This window comes from Magnolia sinica, chromosome 14, assembly GCF_029962835.1.
Source record: "Magnolia sinica isolate HGM2019 chromosome 14, MsV1, whole genome shotgun sequence".
Taxonomy (NCBI): domain Eukaryota; kingdom Viridiplantae; phylum Streptophyta; class Magnoliopsida; order Magnoliales; family Magnoliaceae; genus Magnolia; species Magnolia sinica.
In genome coordinates, this window is record NC_080586.1 from 13,579,517 (window position 1) to 13,597,574 (window position 18,058).

The window sequence follows — 18,058 nt, forward strand, 5'->3', positions numbered from 1 at the left end:
CTTTTCCTCCGCCAGTATACTTAGAAGTGAAAAACTTTGATAGTCTGGCAGAGAGTGATGGATGATAAGTTGGTACCTACATATTACATATAGGTTGCATTCGTGGGGCACAGCTAATTTTAAATTAAAATAACTAAATTATAGAACCCACGCTTTAGATGAATAAACAAAAATTACTTTGGTTTGATTATTGGCTTAGTATACATTTATTGGACAGCTGACGTGGGGATGAACTTGATGAGAACGATCATCGTCTTCCTCAAGGATAACTACTCCGAATCTACGGAACTTCCTTGGACTCCTCACAAAGACTTCTCGAATCCAGGAGAAAAAAAAAACAAGAGAATAGAATAGTAGTCATGAAAATTCATAAATTGATTGATAGATAGTTGAAATAAACAAGTTTACAATCCTTTATATAGGAATACCAAGATCAAGAAGAAGTTTAAAAATTAAATTATAATTAAAACTCCTTAAAATTCATAACTTAGTAAATTTCTATTTATAGTAAGTATCCTATGTGGCTTAACCATGTTATTCTCCTAATTTTTCTAAACACTTTTCATGTTGATACAACTCCTAAAGCTCAGCGGATGAAGAGTTATGATCAAATTAAAACTTACTAAAATTAGTAAAAATAGAAATAGACATGGAATTTGACCGTTGGAATCTCGCAAATTCGGCGTGGTTGGCTAAAGTAGCTCATCCTACCCCAAAATCATTTAGTACATCAAGTAACTTATTCTGATTTGCAAGATATGCTTGTTTTAAGGTTCTGACGGTCTTGATGACTTTCGCCTTCGAACGGGCCTTCTCTGGTCCATCATGGACATGAAAGTGTCCGCGACTCACTCTACATCAGTCCCCCCAACTTCAAAAGAACTCGTCCTCGAGTTCTCGTGCTGCTTCGGTTCTTGATACACGATCAAGTGCGCCTTAACGATACATGGATAAAAAGTTATGATTAATTTACGGTCCACCTTCATTTGATCCAACTGTGCTATGATTGTATCTGTAACACGTTCTACATCAGACCCCTTAATTTGAAAAAAAAACTCATCCTCGAATTACTTAAGGAACTTGGTTCATGATTCTGAGATAACTTTTGACATCAATGTTTATTAGTCATTTTCTTGTACTTGGCATTAGGCTCTTGAGCTGACACAATACATGTACTCATGCTTTCCTTGACTTGACCAATATCGATCAGTTCCTTCACCCCTGATTTCAAAATCTGACATTCTTTTCGACTTACCTGACAGTGAGGGCAGTTGGGCAAGCTAGTCTCAGGGACAAGGCCTATGTGATGTTGGATGTCCCTCATGGAGGGCAATCCATCGTGTATATCTTTGGGCGAAACTTCTTTAAATTTGTTCAGAAAATGCCTTAAACTTGGAATAATGTCTAAGGGTTTCGATTTCTCATCCTTTACCACTACGACGTATACCTCGCTAGCTTCCTTAAATTCCTCCACAAAACCTCGAATGGTTAAGAGGGAGCTCCCCTCCATTTTAGAAGCCTTGGGGTGTTTCTCTGGTGTCTTATGAGTAAGGATTATCTTTCAACCGTCCTTAATAAAGACGTAAATATTGTCTCATCCTTGGTGGTCGCATCACGGTCTGACTGTCATGGTTGACTGAGTAACATATGACATACATCCATGTCTACCATGTCACAAAGTATCTAATCTTTATAAGTTTTACCAATTGAAAATAAGATACTGCATTGTTCAGTTACATTGCTCTCATTCACCCTTTTAATCAAACCAATTGAGTAAGATGAATGATGTTTTGTCGTAGGTAGCAGCAACTTGTCCACCATCACTTTCGAGACGATATTCTCTCTACTACCACTATCTATGATCACATCACAAACATTGTCATTGACGGTGCAATGCGTATGAAATATATTATGTCATTGTGGATGTAATTCTTTCCGTGAGGTGTACATTAATCGCATCACGATTAGAGATTTGTCACGATCTTTGTCCATCCATTCTTCACCATGTGCTCCTTTGTCAATGACTTGTTCATCTTCGTCAAAGCCAGGGTCTTCTTTTGCAGCCTCACCTTCAATGCCCCCTTTATTAAGGGTTAAGTGAGTTGTGGGGTGTTAAAGCCTAGATGGGCCGCTCCCACTAGTTGCAGAAGGTTGAAGATATCCTGTTACTAGTTCCTTTCCTCGTGTCAGTTCTAAATCTTGAGTGGGACCCGTATGAGGGGCCGAATTGAAGGGTAAGGTTGAATAGGAACTCTTGCAAGTTGTGTTTCTGCCCTATCTGTCAACTGAAATACTTCATCCATGGTCCTAATTGGGTGCATCTGAACTCGGTCTTGAATCGACGATCGTAACCCACCTATAAATTGTACTAACTTCTGTGATTTTGTTTCTGACAGATTGTTTCGTGTTGCTAACCGCCTGAATTCTTCAGTGTAATCTATAACGGTTCGATTCCCCTATTGGCAATTTTGGTTTCGCTGGAACAATACCTACTCGTAATCACTACAGAGGAATCGTGATCGAAGAAGGCGTCTCATCCGTCACCATGATGAGATGAGTGTCTTGTTTTGTCGGGCACGTGAAAGTTGTAATTGCTCCCACCATGTAGAAGCACCGGATTTTAATTTGAAGGCTACCAACTTCACCTTTTTATGCTCTGACACATCTATGTAATCGAAATATTGTTCCACTTCAGCAAGCCAGTCGAGGAAATCTTTTATACATAATAATCCATTAAAACTAGAAAGTTTAGCCTTACCTCGATAGTCTCTTTCAATACGATCTAGACGATCTCCTTCATAGACTAGTTGTCGGGCAAAGCCTTCATCAAGGTCCTCATCGTTAGAACTCGCATTATCTGGTATAGCCCTGCGATTCATCACTGGTAGTGCTTTATGAAAATCGGGATTGTGTCGTATAACAATCATGGGTAGTTGAGCATCACCTAGGGCTCGAGGTGAAATTAGTGCATTCGCAAGACAGTTGAGGGTTGTCTGCAGCCCTTACATGATTAATTGACTCTCCCGGTGTAAAGCTTTCATTATTCTTTCTGAAAGATAATGAATTCATGAATCACCGTGCGCAGGATTTTAATCTATACCTTCGTTGTTTGCTATCGGCCCGAGGGGAGTCATCACTTTGATAGCAATTGGCGAAGGGATGAACGTGATGAGGTCGATCACCATTTTCCTCAAGGATAACTACTCCGAATCCACGAAGCTTCTCTAGACTCCTCACAGAGACTTCTCGAATCCACAAGGAAAAAGCAAGAAAATAGAAATAGAATTCATGAAAATTTGTAAATTGATTGATAGATAGTTGAAATAAACGAGTCTACAATCCTTTAAATAAGGATACCAAGACTAGGAAGAAGTTTAAGAATTAAACTATAACTAAAACTCCTTAAAATTCGTAACTTACTATAAATAGTAAATTTCTATTTATAGTAAGTGTCTTATGTGGCCTAACCACGTTATTCTCCTAATTTTTCTAAACACTTTTCATGTTGGACACAACTCCTAAAGCCCAACGGATGAAGAGTTATAATCAAACTAAAACTTATTAAAAAATAGTAAAAATGGAACTAAACATGGAATTTGACCGTCAATCTAATGGAATCTCGCAAATTCGGCATGGGCATTGGTTGGCTAAAGTAGTTCGTCCTACCCCAAAATCACATATAGTAGGTCGAATAAATCATTCCAGTTTGCGAGATATGCCTGTTTTAAGGTTCTGACTGTATTGACGACTTTCGCCTTTGATCGGCCCTTCTCTGGTCCATCTTGGACATGAAAGTGTCTACAACCCGCCCTACAGCAACAATTTAAAATGTAAAATATCACGTGGACTTATACCCGTAAATAAGTTTATGTGAATTAAAGGATAGAGCTGACTAATATGATTTTTTTTATCATAGTAAGTTTAATAAGAGGGCGGAGTTGTCCAACTAAACTTGGTTAATTTGAGGGGGTGTTTGGATGGCAAGTTACTTTGGATAAGTTTCCTATGCTATAAATAACCTATCATGGTTTCCACTTATTCAGTGAATAATTATGTTTTGCAATAAATATATTTATCAATAAAAAAAAGTAGACAAACACATTGTTTTACAACATTATAATTTATAAGCAATTGTCCCTCTTAAGTTTTTTTTTTTTTAATAGTCTCCTCAGTATCTATAATCCATCATATGGAGCTAACATTTGATGTAAACTATTCATTGTCTATTCCCACCTTAGATGTGGGCCTTCCATTATACAAAGTATACACTGGATGTGAGCCATTTATTATTATGGCTCGACCTTTAATGTGCATCATTCATTATGTTGGGTCCATCTTTGATGTTGGTCATCCATCAAATGGGACCCACCATCAATTTTATTGTCCATAATGTGGGGCTCACCTTCAATATCCACCGCACATCATGTGGAGCCCATCTTTAATGTGGATAGTCTATCATGTGTGCCTCACCTCTGATGTGGGTTGTCCATCGTGTAGGGCCCGCCTTGGATATGGGCTACACATCATTAGGGCCAATCTTTGATGTGGACCGTCCATCATGTGAGGCCCACCTTGACTTGGGTTGTCCACCATGCAAGGCCCCGCCTTAGATATGAACTATTCATCATTAAGGTCAACTTTTGATGTTGATTGTCCATCATGTGGGGTCCACCTTGATGTAGAGCTTCCATCATGTGGGCCCACCATTATTAATTGCCTATAATGTGGAGCCCACATTTGATGTGGACTATCCATCATGTGGGCCCTACCTTCAATGTGGGTTGTCCATCATGAAGGGCTTGTGTTGGATGTATGTAGACGTCCATCATGTGGGGTCACCTCAATATGGGTCATCCATCACATGGGGCCCAGCTTCAATGTCCACAGCCCATCATGTGGAGTAGTCCACCTTTGATATGGACAGTCTATCATGTGGGCCCCATCTTTGAAGTGGGTCGTTCATCATACCAGTCTTCTTTGGATGTGGGTTTTTTTATATATTATGATGGGCTTACCTTTTATGTGGACTAACTGTATGTGGGCTCCCATTAATACGGGGTCATCCTGCGTGTGAGCCCACCTTCAATGTAAATAATCCACCGATGTGAGTCCCACCTTTAATGTGGATAATCCACCACATGGGACCTCCTTTGATATGGACCTTGAAGCAGAGCCTCCTTTAACATCTAACGGTGGGAGAGAAGTAGATAAGCCACATATTAAAAAGCTAATAATAAGTACTTGTTAAAATAAGTAGATTTTGGCACAAAAGTTACTTTTACATGATGCTGGCCAACTAACTTAAGTTTAAAATGTAACTTAATTACTTAGCACAAGTTGGCACCGAAACGTGCCCTAAGCTATTATAATTCCATAATTTTGAAATGCATTTGTCATGTTAACCAAGAATCTCCTACCACAATAATTTTGAAGACAGTTAGGTGAGGACCCCACCAGCTAACTTGCTGTTGTTAAAGTTTCATGGCCCCACCATGAAGTATGTGTTTTATCCATGTTGTCCATCCATTTTGCTATTTTATTTTAGAGCATGAGCCCAAAATTGAGGCATATCCAAATTTCCAATGGACCACACATGAAAACATTGTTGAGTGAACATCCACCATGAAAAGCTTTCTAGGGCTCATCGTAGTATTTATTTGCCATCTAACCGGTTGAAAAAGTCACATAAATCAGGATGAGGGGAAAACACATATTTTGGCTTGATCCAAAACTTCCAATGGCCCCCAAAATGTTTTTAACAATAAGCATTCAATCCCCACTGTAACATGCAGTGTGGTCCACCTGACATTTGGATCTACCTCATTTTTGGGCTCAAGCCCTAAAGTGAGCTGAAAAACAATGGACTGCATCGATAAACACATACATCATGGTAGGGCCCACAGAAATTTGACACTAGCTAGTGATGGGTCACTAGCCAAACCATGTGGAATGTGAAAGTGTCTATCAACTAGATGAGATATATCAGGTGATCTAATGAAAAAACATGTGCACTTGTCAAATATGAGTTTTAAAATACAAAGGATAAAACCATCATTTAATTTAAAAGAATATTTACCTTTCACTCTGGACCTAGTTTCCAATTGCAGACAATCCTTATATCAAGTAGCATAGGCTGCCAGTGTTAAATAACTCTCCGACTTCAATTGGCGGCCCACTCTTATTAGAAAGGGGCATTTGTTGCCCACCAACTGAAATGTGAGCCATAAAAATCTGGTGCATCCTGCCAAGGATACACTGCTTACATCTTCAAGCATAAAAGCCATTTGACATGTCAGGTGGGCCACATCATATCAAAACAAAGAAATGGCTAAGAGAAAAATAATTTATAGCTCACATGATCATCGATGCCATGAAATCTAAACCTTACTCAAACAATAGGGGTCAGCCATACAAATCCCATTCCACCATTCAAGTCTATTAAAGATGTTGTTGTGGTATGCTTGAAGAGTTCGGATTATTTCCCACCCCATGGAAAGCGCGAACGTCACACGTATTTCACATTTGCATGTGTGTTGACGTGGATATGGGTGGCAATAGGCTGGGCTGAGATAGGGCCCAGTCATAATAAGGATTGACAAGAGTTTGGATGCGACCTTGGCCACCACGGTTAGCCAGGTGAGTAAGAGTCAAGTGAAGAATGCCTTGAAGTAAGTTCAATTTAAGATTTTTCTTTTTCGATACCCTTCATCTACAATAAACTTAAATATAAATGGTTTGTATTATATAAACATGACTCGGAATCAATTTAAAGAACATCCTTGGAATGGTTGAGATGGGGTGTCGGCCTCGGCCTCAGGTACCAAGCCTGACCCCAGGTGTCGGCCTTGGCCTTGAGTACCGAGCCTGACCCCGGGTGTCGGCCTCAGCCTTAGACACTGGGCACCCCAGGTGACAACCTTGACCTTGGGTATCGAGCTCGACTCATCTCGGAATAGAAACATCTAGAAACAATCCCATATCGTGTGTGGGTAGGACTGCCTAGATTACACAAATCGAGGCATAATGAAAAAAATATCCAAGATTAAATTCTCATTTCAATACGGGTTCCTCCAATGTATCTAGTGATTCTGCTAAGATATGCAGACGACCTAGGAATGCTTTTAAATACACCTCCTACCATGAGAAACGGGTACATGCAAATATTCATTTCGACTACGCCCACGGTAAGTCATAAGCCTGACTTAGGCATTGGAGGGTCACCAACCATAACCGGCGCTCCCAGTGTTTCTTTGTTCACCCCCTTTTGTAGGTGTCAAAAAGGCTAACAAGAAGTGAATGAGGATTGACCAAAATTGAGCATCAACGCATAGTTTAGATCATGTGCGTATATCTAACCTTCTCCGCCGTGGCCATTCTACGGTTGTCAAGGTCTGGGACAGGGCCAGTTTGAGCCCAGCCCGGCAATTAATTGGGCCAAAAAGTTAGGCTAAGGTCTAGCCCATTTACTAATCAGGCCAAAGTGTACTCATTCACATCATAAATAGGCCTATTTATAAGCTTCGGTTGAACCTTAGGGGTCATTTGGTAACGTGGATTTTAAAGAATTCGTGGAGATTTCAGTGTCTTGGGAGGTTTGGTAGCAAGGATGTTAAAAGATTTAGATTTTGATTCCTCTAAAACCCGTCAAAAGAGGCCTTTTTTACATTCCCACTCAAAGCTGATTTATAAAATCATTTCTATTCCATAGATTTCAAAATCCATTGGATTTCACAGGATTTTAAATCCATGCTCCTAAATGACCCCTAATAGAAAATTCTCCAGTCCGAAACCGGTACGGCTCAGATCCGTTAGAAAATTCAGACTCAGTAGGACACGATCCGGTTAGAGATTTCTCAGTGAATGAAATTTGTTGTCCACCATGTTTTTGACCATCCATCGCCTGCAGTGCAACATTTAAGACATGGCCCATCTGTGGGAACGGTTATGATGGACATGCGGCCTTGTAGCTAGTTGTAGGTGGCACTTTAAGCAACCGTACTTTGCAATAATTACGGAAGGCAATGGTGGGCTTGGTCTGGGCCCGAAAGGTCCAAGCCAAGCTCTACTGGCTTGGACCCGAACCAGCAATGTTAGTGGTACACTGACTGTAGGGCCCATCTAGATGTATGTGTTGAATATCTACTCCGTCCATCCGTTTTTCCAACTCATTTTATGGTATGATTTTAAAAAATGAAGTATATAAAAATCTCACGTGGACCACACCACAGGAAACATTGGTCATTGAACGCCCACCATTAAAAAGTTCCTAGGGCCCATCCAACATGCTGATAAGGTCACACAGACCTAGATGAAGGGAAAAGACAAATATCAGCTTGATCCAAAACTTGTGGCCCACAAAAAGTTTTTAATAGTCATTCACGACTTTTTCCTGTGGTGTGGTCCACCTGATATTTGTATCTGCTTCATGTTCTGGAATCATCCATAAAATGAGTTGGAAAAACAGAAGGATGGCTGGATATACAACTCATACATAGATATGGACCCCATGGTCAGGGCATCACCCACATCGCTGGTTCTAGGATCCCAGCAGGGCCTATGTAGGCCCAAGATGGGGCCCAGTCCTGACCTGACCTGGCCTAACCAAGCTCAATATTGGATAAAATCCCTATTTTGCAATTGAAAGTTCATAATCCATCTATTAATCAAGTGTGGCATACATGTTCTTAGTAGACTTTTTAGGGGAAAGAAACCAAGGGTCTAAATTCAAGATAGATGGGTTGCCTAATCAGGGATTGGAGTGCAAGATATAACACATTTACATATAAAGTTGGGTCAGGACAGGCTACGGCAGTCGAGGATTGCCTAAAATAAAATGCTTTGAGCCCTACCACTAGTGAATTGTTGGGAATCGCTAGTGGCAAACTAGCCTAGCCCAGCCCAGCTGGCTGTGAAATGGTTTTCCAATATTCACCACATGTCCCATCATATAAATGGCTTTGATGGTTGAAACATGACCTCAGATCTAGAGTTGCTTTTGAATGATGCATGAACAGTGAATGTGAATAGCTCCCAAGTGTTTGTAACTTTTCCATTCTCTTTATATAACAGTGGCCCACTTGAGATTGGACCGGGCGATTCATCATTAATTCGGGCCGGGCTTAGCCCGCACACTAGACCTTGATTTTATATATTACGAAGTATAGGATCCCCCTAGCAAGAAAGTCAAACCCCATTTCTTCAATTTTCACTTATTGATTCATAGGGCTGAAAGTTGGGCGGGTTGGGTTGGTGCTCAACCCATGATTCCCATACTTCAACCCTAACCCAATCCAACCCAACCTTCTCAACCCAAGCGGTCTCGGTTGGGTTGGTCGGGCAGATACATGCTAATATTTTTGTTATTACATTAGTCTATTATATTCCTATACACGTCTTATTATTTGTACCTTCGATTTTATTAATTATATATGTAATTATTTATCATAAAGAACTTCATTTTTTTCTGAATAAACAAGCTAAAATATAAGATGACCGCTCCTTTAAAAGTCATGTTGTGTAGCACGCAATCTATTTGGGAGAGAGAAATTCAGCGTATCTTGTTAACTTGGGTCATTAGAAATAATGTAGACTAATGAGACCCGACGACACTAAAATTTCTCATGCCTTCAACACAGATGATCCACACTCAATTATATATCGTTCGGGTTGGGTCGGGTTGGGCAACCCAAGACCTCAACCCAAGCCCAACCCAAGTTTTACACCAACCCAAGCCCGAGACCAACCCAATAAATCCTGCCCGAGCCCAACCCAATGTTAGGTCAGTCACAGGAGTTCAACCCGACCTTCAGCCCTATTGATTCACTCATCATTTAGGTGAGATATGCCTCACTATCACTTAGTCAAGAAATTAGGAAACGATAGGGTTTTTTTTATATGTATAATTTTTATTTTTTTATTTTTTGGGTGATTGATTCAAAAGGGTGATGTAGAACTCATAAATCTAGAAGGGATTAACAAATAATTGAAAAGATTTTTCTTCTTTAAAAAAAAAAAAAAAAAATCTGGGTATAAGTCAAATCCTTCATCACATGATTTGATGAAATATCTTGGATTTATGTCAGATTGGTACATGTATCAATTACTCTTTCCTGGATGGGTCAATAAAAGTGAAACAATTAGGAGCAAAACAATTCATTGCACTGATATTTCTACAATATAAATAATCATTTCAAACTTTCTAAGTAAATCAAATTGCTTATTCTCAAACGAACCCCTTATCCATACATGTATATACATGTGCATATAGTTAATTTTAAGCTCGAGCAAAACCGTCAGGCCAACTTTAAGAGCCCAAGCCCTTAGAATAAAGGGTGAAAATGGCCTACCCAGCCCATTGCCACCCTCGTTTGTTTCTTTGCTAGTGATGATTTTCAACCCAAATTCAGTACTCGTACAATCCCATATCTCACATGTAGAAATCCCATGGGGCTTGGAACCACACTCTCAAACCTCAATCCAGCCCTATTCAATTCCAAAACTCAACCCCATTTACCTTAAACCCCAGACTCACATCCCGCTGACAATCCACTCCGCCCATCAGCTTGTTAAGAACACAATACGACACAAGTCCAAATGGCAGGCAGATACAAAACTCAGATGGGCCACACCTAATGAAACAGTGAGAACAGAAATGTAAATGTCATCCAAACACCTCAAACGGTTTTTACCACTTAGATATATTGTAGGTACAAATATCTTCCTCATAAAATAAAAAATAAAAAATCTGTGGTGCCCACAAAGTTTCCAATGGTAGGTATTCAATCTCCTCGGTTTCATGTGGTGTGGCCCATGAGTTTTGTATCTGCTTGATTTTTGGATTCCTATTTTATTGTGGTACTGAGGAACTGGTAGACAGAATGGATTTGTCATGTGAATCTTTTTGGGCCCCACATAGCTTCCCACTATAGTAACTTCTTGTGGCCGGGGCACTGGCAATCCACTTCCACACTAGATACTTGTCGGAAGCGAATTGGCTGGTGTACCGCACACCACCGATATGGCTGATGCGTTGACGTTACTAAGTTATGTGGTTTCTATCATGAGGTATGTGTTATATCCCAACCGTCCTATCATTTGGAGAGCTCGTCCTAAGGCTTGAACCGAAAAATAAGATAGATCAAAAGATCAAGTGGACTACATTGCAAAAAGCTGTGGGGGATTGAACGTATACCATTGGAACTCTTTTGGGATCACTGAAGTTTTGGATCAATATGATATTTGGTTTTTCTCTTTATCCAGGCCTGTGTGACCTTATGAACAGATTGGTTGGAAAATAACACCCAGATCCATACCTCAACTGGCAGACTGAGTGGATATACCTTGTTTCAACACTTAAGTCTTGGTATCGAACCCTAGTAGGGTGGCTAACATGGAGTGTGCGTACTGACTTGGGTGTGTACTAACAAGCTAACCTAAAAAAGAAAAAAAGATTTTTTTTTTTGAAAAATAGATGGAAAATAAACACTATGGTGGGCCCTACAAATGTTTTAATGGTGAGAATTATTGTCCCAACTACTATTTTTGGTGTGGTCCAATTAAACTTTGGATATGAATCATTTTTGGTATCTAAAATAATATCATAAAATGGATGAACGGTGTGGCTATAATAAATACATCATTTTGAGGCCCATGTAATTTTGATCTCCTTTGAACCGTTCGTACAACTCGGAGCTCGAGGAGCTGCAATGCTCATCTTCGCGACACGTACCCACACCAGCCATATCGCTGGTTTGCGGTGCACCAGCCGCTTTGTATGATTACTGTTGAATCTACTAATGTCCATACTCCAACTGCCATTAGTCACCATCAGATCCCTATCAACCTTATTATTATAATCAGAAAATGGACCTCCATTAATCTAAACTTATATTTTTCTCTCATCTTTACATCTATTCTTATTTTGGGTCTTAAAATATTTTTAGCAAACTTCAACTCAATAAAAAACTCCAGTCCCAAATGGAATCGTTCATTGCAGGTTGGCATTGTCTGATATAATGGCGTGGCTCCACCCAATCTTATTTTAAGATTTGAGAGTTGTTTGGTGATGCCATGCTTACATGGGCCTTCAAATTTTATAAATGTGGCATAACTTTACTAAAATTAAACCCACTAAATTGTGGAACTCATTTTCACCAAGTCAGTTCCTAAATCAGTTTCTTAATTAAAGCCTAACCTCTTATTCATGAACACTTGTTTGTTGAATTAAGATCATTGGATGTTCGTCATTTTAAATTGTCTGATAGTTATCCACCAATCATAGTTGTCCACCAATGTAGTAGTTAGGTAGTTGAATAAGCTAATTTTTGAGTTATGGTACATCTAAACCAGCATCTATAATATAGACAGGTTAATTTGAATTACTGACTCAAGGAAGGGGTGTGAAGAGGAAGGTTATGTTTATCACTAGTACGCACAATCTTGAATCCGCAAGGTTATTCTTGAATTCACAAGATTAAAGGTGGAATTTAAAATTTTATTATTCAATAATGTATAATGTCTATGATTTCTTAATTGCACCACTAATAAAGAAAATAAAACCTTAATTCGTAATTACCAAAAATAACAAAATTCTCATCTTAATAAAAGTTATCGAAAATAATGATCAAAAATAAAAAATTATTAAAATAGCAAACTCCTAATTAAATACTATTACTAAGTAGAGTCTTTCTAAAACTCATTAATAAGCAAAAATGGAAACTTTTAAATAAATAAGACTCTAAAAATAAAGGGAGAGAAACATAAATTGTTAAAAAATTCTTAAACGAAAATTTCTTTGATCAAGCTTCTTACGATCCAACAGTGCTAGGAAAGCATCTGCCACCTGCTCTACATCTAAGTTTGAGTTTGACATATCAGATCAAGTTAGATAGTATTGCACACATTATGGATACGACACATAAAAGAAGTAGACCTTCACCGGTTGCATTCTCAGATCAACTAGGTGATCTTCCTGGTTGAAAACCCTACGTCTACACTATACATTAATTTAGATGTTCTTATTTTTAATCGGATTGATTGATGTAGTGGTTTGATCTTTGTTAACTGAGGCGTTATTTTATGATGGTAGAATGAATTTATGTGATTATTGTTACGTCTTGTAGAATGAATTAGTTGATTATTATTACAAATTGTAGAATGAATTGATTGATTACTGTACGTGTTGAAAAATGAATTTATTTGATTATTGTACATGTGTGAGAATGAATTTATTAGAATCCGCTACGTTGAAAGTAAGTTCGTGAAATCTCTGTCCTCGTGAATCAACAACATAGGCATTATCATTGATTTTTCAGAGGATCAAAACATGGTTGAACTTCTTGTTCTTCAACTTGTTATACGTGCTAGTTGAAAACATTTCCTTATATAGATGAACCAGCACATTCTCCAACCTCAAACATTTTTTGAAATTGATGCTTATCAACATCATCTTACTTGGCAACATATTCCACAAACCTATTTTGGACCCCAACATGCACTATCGCTATCTGGTCCTCCATGTTTTCTGTAGCAACGTTCATGCCTAGTAACTTAGACAAAGTGGCCAAGTCTAGTATATGACGAGGAAGACAACCATACGCTATCTCGAATGGGGACTTTCTCGTAGACCAATTTTGCATGGTGATGAATGTGAACTCCACCTGGGTAAGAGAGAAATCTCACTACTTTGGTTCATCACTAAAAATACAACGCATGAGGTTCTCAAGCATGCAATTCACTACTTTTATATGTCCATCTATCTGAGGATGATAACTGTCACGTCCAGAAAATCAGCACCCGAGTACGGAAACTTCGATCCCGAGTTTTCGAGTGTGAACCCAGCGAAAATGCACGTGGGGGAGTTCCCACGTGCCCGTGCACAATGCAGTTAACGCTCACCCATGATTAATAATCAGAGTAGCCTTATATCAATGACATCAAAAGTTAACCAGAGATAACAAATCCCAAAAATAACAAATTCCAGAAATATAGGGCTAACAGTTAAAGTATGATTTCAATAGTAGTGATCGCCCAAAATGGGGATTATATAAGCCACAAAGATAATACAACAAAATTAACACATAGATCAAGCCCAGTCAGGTACTCCAACATATACATACACAAAATTTAAATAGAAGTAAGATCTTCCAGTTTCGTCCGATACTCCCAAGACATCACGACAAAAGTACAAGCCGATCCAAGCCTACCCACCGGAGTCCTTGATAACACCTGCATCACCAATGTCACCTGGTTGATATTTTAAAACATCTTCCCAAGTGAGAGTGAGTAACTAACTAAGTGGTTTCATTATTTCTAAGTTACATATATTATCGACACAATTAATGTAGGTAGTGATAAACAGGTAAACAATCACTTCTAAATACTCTTATTAAATACACATGAAATTATGATATGATGCATGCCTTTACAATCCAACACTTCCTAACAAGCGACTTCAACGCCTATTTCGCAAATGCCAACACTCACCCATAAACGATTCCACTGCCCAATCGCAACATCCTATCTAATACAATACGATTAATGCGTATATTAAATAAGTAATTATTAAATTTCGTTCATCCAGCATTTTGGGAAAGTTAAGGAACCGTTCTTTTATCATTGTCTCAATCGGATCTCAAGGCTCGGGTGTTGAGGGTCAAATATTGCATATCAAACCCTGTTATTGCCTAGATTTTCAAACATAGTATTGTTTAACGGCCTGATTTAATCATGTTTGTGATGCAGGGCGTATTCACGAGCTTGGACTAGAAAAGGGTACTAAAAGCATGGATTTAAGAGTCTAAAGTCACCAAGGCAAGCGACGGACCCTAGGAGACCAAGATCGATAGATTTGCACGCCAGGGATCTAAGAAAATCGAGGAATTGAAGCTCAAGTGGCCTGAAAAGTGTCCAGAATGCAAGATCATAGGGTTTCCACCATCTGATCAGTTCGAAACTCCATACGTGGCCTGAAGACCAAAAAATAACCATACACGTCAAATTTTAACCATTGGATCCCTCTGCAAGTGGCCCAACGGACAGATCAGCCCACAATTTACTGATCTGGGGCCCACCTGATCGCTGGATACACCTCATCCTTCGACTCAACGGCTTAAATTAAAAGAGGAAGAAGATGGACGGTGCAGATTTCTCGCAAACATCATATGTGGATCCCATATGAGACAAAGGTGCATAGTACATAAGTGCACCAGCCGTGCACCTGTGCACTCAAAGTCGGTCAGCAGGCGCTGACCGACAAAATTCGAATTTTCCAAAAACGGAACAGCGTTAACGCTGTTCGTCCATCGGATCTGCTTGTGGGCCCCACACATCATGCATAACATCAATCGGGACCGTCCATTGTGTGCGTAGGTGGGGTATTTACCTCACCAAGGCGGCCTTTTGAGACCGTGTAAAATATTGCAGAATCCTAACGTTAAAGGCATAATGAACGGCGGAGTAGAAGGTATTGTGGGCCACATAGAATTTGGTCCAAAAATAGTGCTTCCCACCTGGTTTTTCGAGTAGAACGCAGTGGATGGCTTGGATTTTCCAAAAAAAAAGTGAAGTGGGCCCCACCATCGTCACAGCGTCAATGACGCTACTCTGTTTTGCGTCCAGAAAAGCCGGGATTTCCGTACGGTTCTGGCCCACTATGGTTGATCAGAGGTATGATCCAAACCATCCATCGTGTATCTCGTCCAGATATCTCCCAAGGGATGTTGTCTATTTGGAAAAAAATGTGATGGAAATGGAAGTTGTTTCTTCCGTTTTCTTGGGTGCAAAAAGACCTACGCACCCGCCTTGCGTTTAAAAAAAAAAAAAAAAAAAAAAAACTTCCACAGCCTAGTCCTTCTCGGACTCAACCTCTCCACGCCCCTACGCACCAACCTATAAGGGGGATCAGCGTGAGGAGGAGAGGAAGAAAAAAAAGAAAAGGGAAGAAAAGAAGAAAGGGCTGCTGGACGATGGGACTGGCAGCGTGTGGTGTGCTCGGTTTTGGAGAGCAGAGGGGGGTGGCACGTGAGCTAGGTTTTCTGCTGTAACGGAGTTTTTTTTGGAGGGATTCAAGCTGCTGGCAACGTGTGGAGGACGGAAGAAAAGAAGACAGAGAGAGAAGATGGGAGAGAAAAGATAAGAAGTTTTTCTTATTTTTCTTTTATTTTTCGTTTTCTTTTTCTTTTTATTTGCTTTGAGTCCAAGCCATTCATGTCTGGCTAAACCTCTTAGCTAGGGCTAAGAGGTGAAGCCTATAGCGAGATGGGAGATTTTACTGTGTGCCTTTAATTCATAAACTGAATTTGATATAGTTGATTATTAAAGGAATATTTTTCTTAGTCTTTTATGGTCTGTTGTGACTGAAATTACAATGGGTTTGCAATGGCTTTGAGTATTTCTTTCCCTTTTTATGTTTATGAAGTCAGGAACCCCTGTTGTTCATCATTGTCCCATGGGCATGGTAGGATGACAGTACCCTTCCTGATCCTCATACATTGTTGGTTGGTTGGTAATTAGTTTAATTCTGTTGTTTACTTTGTCTCCTGGGCATGGCTTGGTGATGGAATCCATTCTAATTCATATACCTTTCACCTCTTGAAAACTATATCAAAGGAAGTCTAGTTAAATTTCATGATTTCTGAAGCAGGCATAATTTCTCCCTGATCTCTACAAGTGGATCCTCTGAATCCCTAGTTTCCTTCCACTGAATTCCTTCAGTTTTACATTAATCTCTCACCATTATTCATCAATTTATATTTGATTTAGATTGCATCTTAGGCTAGTTCTATTTCTACTTGGTTTCAGATAACGTACAGGTATCAGTCCCTGTGGATTCGACCTCGGTCTTACCGAGTTTATTACTGCATCACAACCCTGCACTTGGGGTGTGAACAAGTTTTTGGCGCCGTTGCCGGGGACTGACGGTTACGATTTTTCTGAAATTAATTAGTTTTAGAATTAGGTTAGGATTAAGATTTTACTTTAGGATAAAAGTTTTTATTTTATTTTATTCTATTGTTTTTTTTGAACTTAACCTATTTTCCTGTTTTGTAGGATCCTAACATAAGTTCTTAAATTGGTAATTCCTTCCTAATTTCTCTACTTTTTCTGTTTTTTTTTTTTAAAGGTTTAAATCTTAGAAATTTTCTAATTCTAGTATTTCTCTGTTTGTAGGAAATAGTTTATTTTTAGAAATTTTCCTATTTTGTTTTTAGAACTAGGTTAGTTATTTCCCTTTTTAGGAATTTACTTTCTAATTTGATTTTTGGTAACTTTCTAATTTTAACTCCTTTAGAATCTAATTTTGGTTCCTCATTTATTTTTAGAATTTTTGTTTAAAAACTAACCTTCCTATTTTGTAGGCCTTTAAAATAGAAATTTCTAATTCGGTAAGCTCCTTCTCTACTTCCTATTTTTCAGTTCTCTTTTAGTAATCTACTTTCTAGTTTAGGACTTGCCTAATTTATTTTAGAAATTTCCACTTTCTTTTAAAGGATTGTTCTTCTCTTTAGAATCTAACTTATTTTGTTTTATTTTGCAGGTCCTTAACTTAGGGGCTTCAATTTGGTAATTTCTTTCCAACTCTCTCTCTCTCCTTCTTTCTAGATTTTCTTTTTATTCGAATTTGATTGAGGGCTGCGAGTGTTTCATGCCCAAGTGGACCCGTGACAACACTCGACGTCTCTTGACTGAAGGAGGATTGGTTGAGGGGTTGACTATCCATCGCAGGACTAGACACCGCTCGAAATCCCCTGAGTTAACTGAAGTTATGGCTGAAGACCAACCTCCTCTACTTCCACCAAGGGTGGAGGATACCCAAGATGAGAATGAGGTGCAACAGGCACCCCCGCCTCGTACTCTACGAGATTATCTACAACCGGCGGGAGTGAGTACGCCCTCATGCATGATTTTTCCTGAAAACACAGGACAAATGGACATCAAGCCAGGAGTTATCCAACTCCTTCCCAAATTCCATGGACTTGAATCAGAGAGTCCATATTTACATTTGAAAGAGTTCGATGAGATTATAGCTACATTATGTTTTCCTAATGTATCTGAGGAT